This window comes from Corylus avellana, chromosome 5 (genome assembly GCF_965113065.1).
Source record: "Corylus avellana chromosome 5, dhCorAvel1.hap1.2, whole genome shotgun sequence".
NCBI classification, from domain to species: Eukaryota; Viridiplantae; Streptophyta; class Magnoliopsida; order Fagales; family Betulaceae; genus Corylus; species Corylus avellana.
Genome location: NC_142494.1, coordinates 16,418,305 through 16,429,666, shown reverse-complemented (window position 1 = coordinate 16,429,666; position 11,362 = coordinate 16,418,305).

Below are 11,362 nucleotides of genomic sequence, written 5' to 3'. Positions count from 1 at the left end.
AACTACCAACAAGAACGAAAAAAACAGAAGACAAAAGATAAATCCATCTTTCGTGGGATGTACGATTACATTTAGCGTATGCAACAAGCCTTTTAAACCCCTAGGAATTCCTTAGTGGACGAGTGAAGTCTCGTGAAGGTTTTCCAGAAATGTTACCCACAAACATCATGCACAGTTCATGTTATTCCAAAAATTTAAGCATCACTTCAAGATCATGATTTTCATTCATTAGCAAGTTTAAAAAGATGAACTCCATCTTCACAATGAATTGGAATCTCAAAGTTCAATTACTTATAAAGGACATGCTAATTCATCACAAGTTTGAAAATTTGTGTTTAGTGAATTAGTACAAAATTATGAGGCTTCCAAATCTTTCCAATAGGCAATGTCTCTTTATCTCAGACTTCACTGAAATTCCTATTAGAATGACACAATGGCATGTTTCTTTTTCTCTTTTTTTTTTTTTTTTTTTTTTGGTCAGGTTGTGCAATGTTGGTTCCCTTAAGCTTTCTAATTGACCATTGTAGCGAGTGTTAAGTCAATGGCTCCCAAACCAGGTGGTTTTAGGGCATTAGGTGTAGAGATACCCCTAAGGACCTACTAACTCGAGTCAAAGAGGCTACAAAACCAACTAACCATGACATTGATCAAATCTAAAATTTTCACCTTTTAACATGAACACTCAATGCTTTGAGGCAAGAGGCCCAGTTACTCAGTGAAAAGCCATCAATGATTATATTTTTCTTTTTCTTTTTCTTTTTTTTTCTTTTTTTTTTTTTTTTTTTTTTTAAAAAAAAAACATCACTACTATATATGCCATAGTATCATCTAATAAGTCATCTACAAAAACACACATATCAGACCTCATGTTATACCTCACAGACTTTGTGCTAATGTGCTTGTGTGATCAGATCAAACATGTGATTTTTCAACTATCCTTAACAAGTAATCAGACTACCAGATTTACTCATCAGATCATGTGTTCAAAATTTTAAACTCATTGATGAATTCAAGCCACAATTCTTTTAGATTAACTTAAAATTTTAGAGCAAACATGAACATGCATAATTTTTTTTTTTTTTCAAAGAAACAAACAACACACGAAACAAACAACATGAAATTGGGATAAAGTGTGTGTGAACATGTGTGCCCATACCCCCAAACTTAATTGACACATTGTCCCCAATGTGTCTATGTAAAGGAAAGAGTGTACTCGGGAGCTGGTCGATATGATCTTGGAAAGTATGGCTCATAGCACACCTCCAAACTTGAAGTGAAGCACACTTGTCCCTGCAAAATACGAAAACACACAAACAAGTAAAAATGAACAAAACTAAAACTAAATAAAAATTGCACAAAACAAAAGAAAAAAGATAACTATGGGATGCTGCCTAAGTGCGCTCGATTGCACTAACAGAGTGTGTTGAACCCACAAATGGAGACCTGCGCTCAATCGCACGCTGGGTACGATCGATCGCAGTAACAGAATAGAAAACATAACAAATTATAAAAAAACACTAAAAATACCAAAATAAAATAAAAACATAACACAAAGTAAAACAATACAAAATAAAAGGATATGCTGTGGGGTGCCTCTCATGAGTGCTAAGTTTTACGTCTTCAGCCAAACGGTGGTCCCCTCTCAGCGTTGTCCCGAAGTAGATGCTCCAGATGGTGGTGGCAACCGGCTAAGGATAGATCGCATCAATTCTTCCAAAGTAGCTAAGCGTTGATCCATCAGGACTTTATCTTCCCTAGCCTCCCTTCTTTGATCAGCTAGCTCTCTCCGAAGACCTTCCATTTCTTCAAGAAGGGATCGGTATTGGGCGGCTCGAAAGTCAAATGCGGCCTCCTCCTCATCTTCTGCTATCGGCTCAACTGTCGGTTCATCCTCTGCCATTGGCTCGGCCTCATCCGCCTCTTCCCCAGCTTCTGGAGGTGCCCGGGGCATATGGAAGCAGCTCTTGTTCCATTGGCGGATGCCATATATTGGAGTGGTGGTGACCGGTTCATCAGCTGTGGTGCCCTTAATGCCCTTTTTTCGCAAAATGTATGTGATCAAGTAGGGGAAAGGCAACCCCCATGAGTGTGTGGACTCCGCTCCCCCTATGTATACACCATTCCAAAATTTATGGATTTGGTTCCAAATGATGTTGGGAATGGAGTACCAAGCATCCTTATGGAAGGTGTAAAGAGTTTGAAAAAATTGATCACGCCTTTGAGTTTTGTGTCCCAAGGGAAAGGCATTTCGGTGCAAAACGGAATCCACAAACCACAGCCTTCAAGGTAACTTGGACCGGCTTCGGGCATTATGGTGGGCATCCGCATAGTGCCCTTGGCACATATCCTCAATGATTTCTGCCACATAGTATCAGGGCGGTTGCTCGGCAAGAATTGCAGTTTCTGGAGGATGCTCATCATTGCACTGCAGGGCTGCGACAATGTCGGCCCTAGTCACATCAATAACTCGGCCTCGGACTTTTGAAGAGAGAGCAGCCGGGTTGTCACAGTCATGGGAAAGCTTGGCGTAAAATTCGATCACCAGCTTTCGGTAGGCCGTGGCGGTGAGTGGTTGGAACAGCTTCTTGAGCGCCCTTCACTTGAGCTCGGAAACTGCCCACTGAGTCGCCTCATGGTTTTGAAAGTCTTCTCTTATGATGAAGGTGGTGTCAAACAGTAGTTCTCGCTCTTCAAAAGTGGGTGGGAGAGAAGTAATTGGGACCTCGGATGCCCGAGATGAAGAAGCATGGGATCTAGGCATGTTCAGCTTGATTGGGGACTTTTGTCGAATAGGTGGTGCTCACTTCTGATGACGACAAAAACAAACTACGGCCAAAGATGCCCAAAACTACCTGCAAAAGCAAGAAAATCCCAACACAGAGGCAATGTGGGTGGATGAGCACCCACAGTTGCAAGAAAATAGAAGAAATTTGGAGGTTGGGTGAGTGTTCGGAGATGGGGTGTTAATGGGATGTATGAAGGGGTTGTGGTGGAAAAATGGTAGTATGGTGGCCGGAGAAGTGACTTATGTGGTGGTGGTGTAATGGATCTGGTGAAAACTAGGAGAAAAATGGGAGGAGGACGAGTGCCGGAGGTGGGGAGTCTGGGAGAACCTGTACGGCACCGGGAGAATGGTTGTGAGGTCATGGGAAAATTGACCTAAAATAGGTCACTTGCCTTGCTGTCCGAGTGCGCTCGATCGTACAATTGGTGCGCTCGATCACATACATGTTGCGATCGATCGTAGTAACAGAATGTCAAATATATATATATATATATATATATATATATATATATATATATATATATATATATATATATATATATATAAACACAACAAAAGGAAATTAAAGTAAAGGTCAATAATGAAAACGAAATATAAAGGATAATTGAGACATATGTGAAGTAAAGAAAGTAAGATGAAGAAAACAAGAGGGAAAGTGTTACCGCCTTCAGTGGCTTCAGTACCACTGATTTGAGTAGATGAGTTTGGGGTTCTTGACTACTCAAACGCGTCTACTTGTGACTGTAAAACTCCTAGTGTGAAGAGCTGCACTTGAGATCTTCAGAATTTGGCTCAAGTGCCCTTGTAGGAGCAGGACCTCTTCGAATTGTGACTGCCTTCAGCTGCCGGTGACTTTTTGGGTTAGGTATTGTTTGAGCTGGAAATTCTCCCTGCTTCCTCTCATTCAGCTCCTTTGCCATCTGACCCATTTGCACTTCCAGTTTTTGTATGGCTTGCTCAGTCTTTGTATTGACTTGTTTTTGATTAGCCATGAATTGCGTGTGTGAAGTCACCAGGTTGTGTATCATATTCTCCAGTTAGTTCATCTTTGACTCTTGAGTTGGTTGGCTTGCTTGTTGGGGTCCTTTCTGCTATCTTGATTATTGCTCCAAGAGAAATTTGGATGGTTGCGCCATCCTGGATTATAAGTATTGGAGTATGGGTTGTTCTTGTGGGGATAATTGTTTTGTCCCACAAGATTTACCTCTTCTTGCACTGCAAAAAGAGATAAAGGACACTTCTCAGTGGTGTGATCTAGATGGGAACAAATAGCACATACCTGGATTGGTGTGTCCTGTTGCAGAGGTGAGATTTTCTGAGCAGTCATGGCCTTGACAATCATGTCCAACTTCTTTTCTACAGCAGCCAACTGATTGGATGATCCCCCACTGAGGTTTACTTTATACATGCCCTTGCTTTTGATTCCTCTCCTTCCTCTTGAACAGAATTGCTGTGAATGCTCACTTAATGTCTCAAAAAGTTCCACAGCTTCCTTACTACTCTTCTCCATAAATGTTCCTCCACAAGCTACATCAACCATCCCTTTGTTAGCATCATCTAATCCTTTATAGAAAATTTGTACCTGATCATCTGGAGGGATGTTGTGGTGTGGGCACTTTAGAAGCAAGGAATTGAAGTGGTCTCAGGCCTCAAAGAACAAATCTCCGTCTCGTTGTTGGAACATTTGAAGTTCTATTTTAAGTTGTTTTGTCTTCTGGGATGGGAAAAACCTTTTCAGAAACTTGGTCGTCAATTCTTCCCAAGTATGGATAGACTCTGCAGGCAAGGAATTGTACCATAGTTTAGCATTATCTTTCAAGGAAAAAGGAAAGAGGACTAACATGAGTCTCTCTAGAGTTAGGCCTTGGACATGCGGCAACTTGCACAAATCAAAGAATTCCTTAAGATGCAAGTTAGGATCCTCAGTAGCTGTGCCTCTGAAGTGAGTCAATGCATTAAGCATTTGGGGAGAGATATAATAGCTGCCATCCACCTCCAGTTGATATGCTATGCAAGAGGGTTGATGGAGGTTTGTTGGAACATATGCCTGCTTCATTGGTCTTCTCACCCGTGGTGGATTTGCCTCTAATGGTCTTGGCCCAATTGTGTTCTCTTGCAAATCTTCCATCTCAATTTCTTCTTCTTCTTCTTTGTCTCTAGGTCGTTGTCGAATTGTCCACTCAATTTCAGGATTGAGTGGTATAACGGTTGAGGCTTGAGATCGACGACCTTGCATTAACTGAATTACTTCTTCAGTTAGGCAGCTTCAGTACTGCTAGTTCGGATGCTTCCTGGAATTGCGGTCGATCGCAGGTTGGTGCGTTCGATCGCAGTGAGCTCGATTGCACTTGACTGAAGATTGATCACCATCACAGAATGCCAATACACAACCTGAAACAGAAAACAGAAAAATTAGGGATAACGAAAAATAATTTTGATTTTTGCTAACAACTAAATTAAAAATTGAAAATTAAAACAACAAAGCTAAAGAAAAATAAATTTAAACAAAATTCGCCGCAATCCCCGGCAACGGCGCCAAAAACTTGTTGTGCAAATATCTACATAAATTAATAGGTAAATAATTGTACGTTTTACCTGCAAGTGCACAATGTCAACATAGTAGTATATGGTGCAAGTACAGGATTATTCCCACGAGGATTGCTGAATTTCCGTTTAAAAATAAATTCCTTAAGTAAAATAGAGATTGAGTTGATAATAATAAAAATGTAGGGCTTTGATATCCACCACTAATTATATTCAACTAATATAATAATATGCCAATGCTTTGATCATGTTATGCATATCTAATGTTTGTTAACCTAAGGGCATGGGTGTATTCTCCTTAAACTAAAGATTTCCCTAAGCAATGAGTTAGGCATGAGTGTATACTCTAACTCTTTTCTTTCCTAAAGGATTTAGCATGGTATATACTAAGTTGTTCTTTAGAAACGCATAAGTTCTATGGAAATCGATAAACACACGAGGCCTAGGACATGGGTGTATACTCCCGGTTCCCCATGTTGATTAACCCAAGAATCGCGGTGTGGATTCTTTTATTACTTAAGTTAAACCCAGGACTCGGTCATCCAAATTGATCTAACTAACTAGTCCATACCACATGCACATTGATAAGTGCTAAAATATTCATATTTTCAGCCCTTAACTTGCATGTTTTAATCCTTTGGTTTTAATTAATTAGGTCATTTTAATTCATTTTTGTGTTTTTCATACTTTTAAGGCTTTTGGAAGAAAAAGAAGTAAAACTAGGTGATTTGAGCTCAAAAGAGAAAATGAAGACAATTGGAGCTCTCTGGTAATGCGAGCAATCGTAGGGTACCTGCAATCGAGCGCAATACCCGAGAGGACACAGCATCAAGCAGGCCAGGAGCGATCGAGCGCATGCCAAAAGAAGGAACGATCGCAGACTTGCGATCGAGCGCACCCGTGCGCAAGAAACTTATCAAGTGGCCGCTGGATTGACATTATTTCCATATTAGGGTTTTCCAACTCCATATTGTAATAGGTCTCAAAACCCTACGAAATCCCTTGGTTTACTACTTTGTCTAGGACTTCTAAAGCCTATAAATAGACCCTTAAGCCTCTAGAATTGATAGACTTGGTAAGGAGAAGAAGAGGAGCTCTTCAAGTTTAAGTCTCGGGTTTATTCTTTCCCTTTCTTTTATTTTATTTGATGAAGATGTTTAACATCAACTTTATGAGTAGCTAAGTTAATTAGTAGGGCTTGATTAAAGCCCTAGTTATGTTTTGTTAATATTTCAATATTGGGACCTTTGTGATGATCTTGTTGTGCTATTTAACTTGATTAATACCTGCTTGCATGAATTCCTTATATGTGTGTGCCTGATCAATATATGCATGTTGTACGGACTAGTTAGTTAAATCAATTTGGATGGCCGAGTCTTGAGTTTAACATAAGTAACAAAAGAAATCCACGCCGGGTTCTTGGGTTAATCAACATGGGGAACCGGGAGTATATGCCATGCCCTAGGCCTCGTGTGTTTGTCGATTTCCATAGAACATATGCTTTCCTAAGGAACAACTTAGTATAAATCATGCTAAATCCCTTAGCAATGAAAAGAGTTAGAGTATACACCATGCCTAACTTGTTGCTTAGGAAAATCTATAACTTTAGGAGTATACGCCATGCCCTAAGGTTGACAAACATTAGATATGCATAACCTGATAATAGCATTGGCATATTGTTATATTAGCTAAATATAATTAGTGGTGGATATCAAAGCCCTACCCTTTATTATCATAACTTCAACAATCAATCTTCATTTTGCTTTTGCTTAAGGAATCTATTTTTAAACATAAATTCAGCAATCCTCGTGGGAATGATCCTGTACTTGCACCATATACTACTATGTTGACCTTGTGCACTTGCAGGTAAAACGTACAATTATTTACCTATTAATTTAGGTAGATTTTTGCACAATAAGTTTTTGGCACTGTTGCAGGGGATTGCGGCGAATTTTGTTTAAAATTATTTTCCTTTAGCTTTGTTATTGTTATTTTAATTTAGTGTTAGCAAAAATCAAAAAGAATTTCTTGTTTCCCCTAACTTTTATGTTTTTTTGTTTCGGGTTGCGGATTGACATTCTGTGATTGCGATCAATCATCAGCCAAGTGCGATCGAGCGCACTACGGTCGAACACACCAACCTACGATCGAGTACAGTTCCGAGAGCATCCGGACCGGCAGTACTGAAGTTGCCTAACTGAAGAAGTAATCCTGTTCATGCAAGGTCGTGGATCTCAAGCCTCAACCGTTCTTCCACTCGATCCTGAAAATTGAGTGGACAATTCGACAACGACCTCGAGACAAAGAAGAAAAAGAAGTTGAAATGGAAGATTTGCAAGAAAATCCAATTGGGCCAAGACCATTAGAAGCAAATCCACCACGGGAGAGGAGACCAATGAAGCAGGCATATGTGCCAACAACCCTCCGTCAAACCTCTTGCATAGCATATCAAACAGAGGTGGATGGCAGCTATTATATCTCTCCCCAGATCCTCAACGCATTGACTCATTTCAGAGGCACAGCTATTGAGGATCCCAACTTGCATCTTAAGGAATTCTTTGACTTATGCAAGTTGCAACATGTTCAAGGCCTAACTCAAGAGAGACTCGGGTTAGTCCTCTTTCCTTTTTCCTTGAAAGATAATGCTAAATTGTGGTACAATTCCTTGCCTGCAAAGTCCATCCATACTTGGGAAGAATTGACCACCAAGTTTCTGAAGAGGATTTTCCCAGCCCAGAAGCCTAAAAGGGAACTTCAAATGTTCCAAAAACGAGATGGAGATTTGTTCTTTAAGGCCTGGGATCACTTCAATACCTTTCTTCTAAAGTGTCCACATCACAACATTCCTCAAGATGATCAGGTACAACTTTTTTATGAATGTTTAGATGATACTACTAGAGGGATGGTTGATACAGCTTGTGGAGGTATGCCGATGGACAAGAGCAGTGAGGAAGCCATAGGGATCTTTAAGGGGTTGAGTGAACATACTCGACAATTCCCATCCAGAAGGAGGCAAGATGTAAGGAGCAAAGGCGAGAATGACGAAAATAGCAAAATGCAAAATCAGATGTCTGTTGTGGAAAAGAAGTTGGACATGATTGTCAAGGCCATGACTGCTCAGAAAATTTCCCCTCTGCAACAGGACACACCACCTTAAGAGCCAAAGAAGGATGACCTGAAGGATCTTATACGACAATTGGTGACTTCACAACAGCAGTTCGTGGCTGATCAAAAACAAGTCAACACAAAGACTGAGCAAGCCGTACAAAAACTGGAAGTGCAAATGGGTCAGATGGCAAAGGAGTTGAGTGAGAGGAAGTAGGGAGAATTTCTAGCCCCGACAATACCCAATCCAGGGGATCATTAGCAACTGGAAGCAGTCACAGTTCTCAGGAATGGCAAGGTCATTGGAACTGAAGAGCCACTTCTAGCAATTCCAGAAGGACCATCAACTTCTAAGGTAAACAAAATAGAGAAGGTAAATGCACCCCCCTTTCCTCAAAGGCTAGTCAAACCAAAGAAAGAAGAGCAACTCAGGGATATCTTTGAAACTTTGAGGAAAGTAGAAATCTACGTTCCTTTATTAGATGCAATTAAACAGATTCCTTCATATGCTAAATTTTTAAAGGATTGTTGCACTAACAAAAGGAAATTTCAGGAGCATGAGACAGTGGCCTTAACAGAAGAGGTAAGTGCAGTCTTGTTAAGGAAATTACCACTGAAGCTAACAGATCCAGGTAGTTTTACCATTCCCTGCAGGATAGGAGACCATTCTTTTGAAAAGGCGCTACTAGATCTAGGAGCAGAAGTGAATTTGCTGCCTTACACTGTATATGAAAAGCTGGAATTGGGAGAGCTTCAACCAACCTCTATCACCTTGCAATTGGCAGATAGAAGCATCAAACGACTAAGAGATATACTGGAGGATGTGTTGGTAAAGGTAGGTACATTCATTTTACCTATTGATTTCATCGTATTGGATGTGGAAGAATCCCCTATGCCATCACCTTTACCTATTATCTTAGGAAGACCCTTTATGAGAACTGCTGATACTACAATAGGTGTGAAAAAGGGTATTGTGAGTATGAAGGTAAATGGTGAGACAATCGAATTCAAAATATTCGATGCATTGAAATTACCTCAAGAAGATTTAGAATGTTTTAATGTTTGTGTGATCCAAGATGTTACTGAGATAGTTTTGCAGGACCATCATAAAGATCCATTGGAGGCCACCCTCACCCATAGTCTCACAAGGCAGGATATTGAGCTAGAACTAGAAGATATCACTAATGATGTCATGGAAACAGTGCATCACCTTGAGGCTTCTCCAAAATACCCAAGTAAGTATAATCCTCCCTTTGAGATTCTTGAGCCCACTAATTCCTTTCTTGTTTCCTCTGTTGTACAGGCACCCAAGCTGGAATTGAAGCAATTGCCAGAGCACCTAAAATATGCATACTTGGGAGAAAACAAGACACTACCAGTCATCATAGCTGCAAATCTGAGTTGTGGGGAAGAAGAAAAGCTGTTGAGAATTCTTAGAGGACATAAGACCGCCTTGGGGTGGACCATTGCTGACATCAAAGGAATAAGTCCAGCTAAGTGCATGCATCAAATCTTCCTTGAAGACGAAGCGAAGCCAACCAGGGATGCACAAAGAAGACTCAACCCACACATGAAGGAGGTAGTCAAGGCAGAGGTATTAAAACTACTGGATGTGGGCATCATCTATCCCATCTCAGACAGTAAATGGGTCAGTCCAGTCCAAGTAGTGCCAAAAAAGAGTGGGATCACAGTGGTAAAGAATGAAGATGATGAACTAATACCCACAAGAGTAACCATTGGGTGGATGGTATGCATTGATTACAGAAGACTAAACAAGGTAACCAAGAAAGACCATTTCCCATTACCCTTCATTGACCAAATGCTAGAGAGATTAGCTGGCCATAGCCATTACTGCTTTTTGGATGGGTACAGTGGCTATAATCAGATTGCAATAGCACCAGAAGATCAGGAGAAAACCACCTTCACATGTCCTTTCGGCACATTCGCCTACAGAAGGATGCCATTTAGCTTATGCAATGCCCCAGCTACATTCCAGAGATGCATGATGAGCATTTTTTCAGACATGGTAGAGAAAACCATTGAGGTATTTATAGATGACTTTATTGTTTTTGGGTCTAGTTTTGATGAAGGTCTACACCATTTGAAGAACATTCTCAAGCGGTGTGAAGAATGCAACCTAGTGCTCAATTGGGAAAAATGCCACTTCATGGTTCAACAAGGCATTGTATTGGGTCATGCTATTTCAAGCAAGGGCATTGAAGTGGATAAGGTCAAGATAGAAATCATCTCCAAACTTCCCCCACCTCAAACAGTAAAGGGGGTGAGGAGTTTTCTTGGACATGTCGGGTCCTCTAGAAGGTTTATCAAGGATTTCTCCAAGATCTCTAGACCCCTCTGTGCATTGCTTGGGAAGGAAGCTAAGTTTGACTAGACCAAAGAATGCATGACGGCCTTCAATACACAAAAAATACTGCTCACTTCTGCACCAATAATGCGAGCACCTGATTGGAGTCTACCCTTTGAGCTCATGTGCGATGCCAGTGACTTTGCCTTGGGAGCTGTCTTGGGTCAAAGAATCAATAAGGTACCTCATGCAATATACTATGCTTCTAGGACTTTGAATGATGCGCAGCTAAATTATTCTACCACTAAGAAAGAATTAAAAGGAATATATATATATGCCAAAGTATCCATCTAATAAATCATTTAGTTTCACTCAAGACATAGAAACACACACATGAGACTTTCATGTCATACTCTACAAATTATGTGCTAATGTGATTGTGTAAGATCGGATCAAACATGTGAATTCTTAACTATCCTAAGCAAGTAACCAAACTGAAAAACTCAATTATCAAATCATGTGTTCAAAATTTTAAGCTCACCAATGAAATCAAATCACAATTTTTAAGATTAACCAAATTTTTAAGACAAACATGATTATATATATATATTCACAAACAACAG